General features: G+C 35.2%; 1 long non-coding RNA gene across 3 annotated transcripts; it reads right to left on the minus strand.

Annotated features, from left to right (window-relative positions):
* Positions 1-847: 847 nt before the first annotated feature.
* LOC129440712 (uncharacterized) lies at positions 848-4,917 on the minus strand. 3 transcript variants are annotated; one of them, XR_012365454.1, is made up of 4 exons: positions 4,284-4,917; positions 3,646-3,705; positions 1,443-1,554; positions 848-1,103 (listed from the first exon to the last, which is right to left on the minus strand). It is a non-coding gene; the product is annotated as an uncharacterized lncRNA (long non-coding RNA). The 3 variants fall into 3 exon arrangements; XR_012365455.1 differs by lacking the exon at positions 1,443-1,554; XR_008643219.2 differs by lacking the exons at positions 3,646-3,705; positions 4,284-4,917 and having other exon boundaries at positions 1,443-2,634.
* Positions 4,918-5,119: the final 202 nt, after the last annotated feature.

Below are 5,119 nucleotides of genomic sequence, written 5' to 3' on the forward strand. Positions count from 1 at the left end.
ATAAACTGAATCAGCCCTTACAAAATTTAACCATGGCTTTTACTAGTTAAAAAAAAAAAAAAAAAAACATAGTTACTGCAGTAACTACAATAACCATGGTTTAACTATGGTTTTTGAAAACCATGGTTGTCAAAACCATGGTTATTTTGTAGTTACCATCCCAGGTGAAAAAAAAATCTATTAAAAATATACTTTAAAAAGTGTACTAAGTATATTTTCTAGATTTTGTACTATTTTCGTCAAATCCAAGTATAGTTAAGTGTACTCAATTATGTATTAACTTCAACTTAACACCTATTTGATTACACTTCAAGTGTAAATAGTATGCTAAAATGGAACAACTTTTTTTAAACTTCAAGTGCACTAAAATACACTCCTGAAAATCAAGATTTATGAGTAATTAAGCACACTTACAGTACAATTGCATTGTATTGCAATTTTAATGGAAATACACTTAAAAAGCCATTGCAGCACAAATTATAGTTGTGTTTAAGTACATTTTGTGCATACTGCTATCATACTTATAATTAGTATAAACTATGTTAATTTAGTATGCCTCTGTAATATTTCAAGTGCTCTACAAATGCACTTCCTAACTATTTTTAGTGCTTTTAAAGTGTCCCACTATGACAATAATAATGTTTTTAAAGTGAATTTCAATTATAACCTAAACATCATAGACACGTACTTTCAGTGCAATATTATTATAGTGTATTTTTTATATTTGAAGTATATTTAATTTGTACTTTTATCCCCATTTTGTTATACTTAAGCATGAATATTGCTGTTACACTACAAGTGTATTATATAACAATTCAGTTCAAATGCAAACAAACAGATTACAAACTGCATTTCAAAAAAGGATCTTTATTAATGACACAAAAGTAACACACAAAACAGATATTGGCAAAATGGGGAACCTTAAACAGTCGACTTTCTTTGAAATGCCGGGAAGAGAACAATTGCGAACAACTTGTACTATATGGACATCTAGCTCTGATTTGAACTACTGGAGGCCTTGTAACTGGCATTGTTGCACTTCCTCCGTAGAAGGTCCCGGATCTCTGCCACCTCGATGTTGGGGAATCACTCCCTCACTGCATCTGTAAAACAGGAAAGAGACATTTCAATTTTATTTATATAGTGCTTTTCACAATTTGTAGTTGATTCAAAGCAGCTTTACATTAAAAGAAGCAGGGGAAACATAGAAAAATTGACAGACAATATAAGTAGCAAAATACAGCGGCTATGAATAAACTTTACAAGTGAGCAAATTATTAATGTCTCGTATACAAGAGGGTGCTAAGTTAAGCCAATGTTGCTTGACTCCCCGGGGTTAAAAAAAACCCTAGGAGAAAAACCTCAGGGAGGAACAAAAAGTCCTAGGAGGAAAAAATATACACATAATGTATAACGGATATAAACGGATAAGGAGATTTAACGGGTTCCGTCGGTGGTCAGGCAACGGCTGGGCATCACGTTGAAGGGCAGCTAGTAGATCAGTGGTGTGTTGACCTCCACGGCAGCCGGAACTGGTCCGTTTCTCTCAATGTCCTCGGGTTTGAGGACGAGACAGGGAGAGAGAAACAAAATCCTATTAGCGTAGAGGCCGTTCACATGTAATGCAGTGTCACACAGTGTTGTGTTTTAATATATGCTCGGTTCCAGACAGGCTAGCTATAGCGGCATTAGTAAATTACCCAGACGAGTTATGTGAATGCTTTGTTCCGTACAAGCTAACTTTTGCGACATAAGTATAATTTACTAGACAAATTATGTGAATGCTTTGTTAAAGAAAAAAAGTCTTAAAGAATAATTCCGGTATTAAACACTTTGAGTCTCATTTCTGGTTTGTTTTGGATGAACTACAGTGATGGTCACTGAAATTTTGACAATGGGTCGTGTCTTGACTTTTTAACTTGTTTAGAAGCGTCTCTTGACTGCTTCAGAATGGAAGTCAAGGGCCATGCACAAACATGTCATTAAAACAACACTTAACGTTCATTTTCAAAACTGCTACTCACAGAGTGGTTTGTGGTGTTCGTTGATGATTAAAAACAAATATATCAGAGCAATGTATGATTTTAATCCGTGTTATTTGCTATAGTGGATCTATTTTTTCAGACACCTCACAACCACGTATATACTTTCGCTCTATATTTGAGTCTGAAGCGTTAGCACACTCTTGACCACTTGATGGCGACAACCACTTTGCCGTACAAGGATGCTGAACGGAACTTGGTGTCTAGCGTATAAACAGTCACAATCGAGCTCAACTTCAAACCTAAGACTGGTCACTGAGCCATCAAATATGGGAAAAATTTGTGCCCTACTTCGAGGGCACAGTTGCTCTGCTCATGCTAGCCTTCTGAGAGAAACCGAGCGAAAAAACTACAACCAGATGTAAACAGACCCTTTTCCATTTCCGGCGGCAGAGTGATATATCAGCGAGCAATGAGTCTTCCAAGAGAAGTCAATGGAATTTTACAAAATGCCAAATAAAACACCACAGAAACTGTATTTCGCCACACTACTTGTTTTTAATCATCAACAAACACCACGAACCACTCGGTGAGTAGCACCCCTTACGAAAATTAACCATGGTTTTACTACAGTTAAGACCAAAAAACCATGGTTACTGTAGTAAAACCATGGTAACCACAGAATAACCATGGTTTTGACAACCATGGTTTTCAAAAATCATAGTTAAACCATAGTTAGTGTAGTAAAACCATGGTTTTGCTCATAGTAATCAATTCACCAAAAAAAAACATGGTTACTACACTTTTACCACAATAAAACCATGGTTAATTTTCGTAAGGGACAGTTTTGAAAATGAAGGTTAAGTGTTGTTTTAATGACATGTTTGTGCATGACCCTTGACTTCCACTCTGAAGCAGTGAAGAGACGCTTCTAAACGAGTCAAAAAATTCAAGACACGATCCATTGTCAAAAATTACAGTGTCCATCACTGTAATTCATCCAAAACAAACCAGAAATAAGACCCAAAGTGTTGAATACCAGAATTATCCTTTAATGGAGCATTTTACTTGTAGAAACATTAATCTTTATTGAAAGTGTCTCATATTTGTAGTGGAAATGTAACATACATTTCGAATTTGGTGCCTATTTGACTAAAAAAGGGGTGTTTGTAGTCTCACCACCTCAACAAAGATATTGGACTTCCTTCTTTCAATGATGCAAAATTATAATTTTTACATCATTGAAAGGAGGAAGTGCAACACTGAAATCTGTATTTCTCCTGTCTCAGGAAATGATGCATGACCAATCAAAAACATGACTGGGGTTCTAAAGACACAAAGCTTAATACAAATGGGTGAAGTGTCCCTTTAGATTTAAAGTGATTGACTGTGTCTGATTCACAGACATCAGTTGGCAAATCATTTCAGAGCTTAAACACTTTTGATATTCTAGGGAAAATTAAGAGACCAGAATTTTGCGACCGCAGTGTACGTGTTGGATTGTATTCTGATATTAATTCTCTAAGATAGGAAGGTGCTGGGCCATTTAAGGTTTATAGGTGATTAATAGTATTTTTAATTGTATGCAATATTTGACTGGTAGCCAGCATGACATGGGCATGAATTAAAACAATATTAAATTAAAAGATGAAACTTAACTTACATCATTTTTACACAGAAACCTCTTCAGCGTCAGCAAGGTCGACCACATGGTACATGACCTCTGTAAACACAAACATGGATAGACATCATATTAAAAAAGAAGACAATCATACAACTTTAAAATATATTTTGACTCCAAGCTTCTTTACAACAACATCTAACGTTAGTTTATCTTAAACTTAAAGTGAAGCTGGCTTGGTTAGTAAACAGAATAAAGCTATTAAAACAGGCTTGCAAAATAAGCAGCATCTATCAGAACTAACCTAAGTTACAGCAATGAGCTTTTAAACAACAGAAGATCGTCTAAGGTTATCGTTTAAAATAGCAGAAAGAGCCATTTGCTACAGTTACCTGAACATCTCCAACACAAGTAATCTTGCCGTTTTATTTTTAAAGTTTTAAACATCGAATTGATTCGTTTATCAGGCATTTTGCATGTTACTTTGCTCACTGAAAAACCGCATGTTCAAGCTCATAACGTTACTGTGTACAGTGTATAACTTACTCTTAATGTTTCCTGTGTGTGCTTTAAATTAAAACACTTCTCGCATAAAGACTAAAATAATCACAGTGAAGAACAAAATAGGAACAAATATGGAACAGATCTGCGCGATGTAAAGGAATGAAAGTCAAACTTACCTCAGCCGTACTGTTTAGCATGAAAACGAGTCAGTAGCGGTTTGAAATAATGCCGTTGATCCTGATTGGTGGGAATGAATGGGTGGGTGCAGGTGCATTCTGGGAATTTGAGTCTTTTGCCCTGGCGTTGGTACTGCTGTAGCATGCTGCTGTAGATGTATTTTGACTACAATTTCCAAGATGCATTGGATGTTTTTTTTTTTCATTATTTTGGATCCTCTGCTGGCACTTTATGTACTTTTATAATCTGCGTTTTCACACTGATTTGTTCTTTATACTTTATCAATAATAAAAATATTAAATATTTTTATAAAATGTATAACGTTTACAAAACATGTTTAGTTGACAAACATGTTGACAGTTATTTTGAGTGATGCTCAGATTTTCTTAAATAAAAAAAACCTTTATCAATTAAATTACATTAGCATAATAATACGTGTATTTAGTAAACACACTTGTAGATATATAATGTTTTTATGTTATGTGCTGCCTTGAACCCCCCACCCAGCTTTGAAAACAGAGACAGCAACTCTGTCATTAACCCTTCACACCTCACAACCAGCACTCCTTACAACCAGCTGTGAGGATTCCTAGAAACTTCCACCAGTTCCTGTATACATCCATATACACAAGGTTTCTGGATGTTTCACGGGTTTACTTCTGACTATTACGTTTCCAAGCACTCTGCCTCATTTATCTGGCAAACCTAAAGTTTAGCAGGGATTTCCCATCCGTATTTGTCTGGATACAGCTCTTTTCATGCAGTGTATAGCCTACATTTTATTATTCTACTGTATTTTATGAAAGTACTCTGATATGCAACTAAAAATACACTT

The sequence above is a fragment of the Misgurnus anguillicaudatus genome, chromosome 22 (genome assembly GCF_027580225.2).
Source record: "Misgurnus anguillicaudatus chromosome 22, ASM2758022v2, whole genome shotgun sequence".
Classification (NCBI taxonomy): Eukaryota; Metazoa; Chordata; class Actinopteri; order Cypriniformes; family Cobitidae; genus Misgurnus; species Misgurnus anguillicaudatus.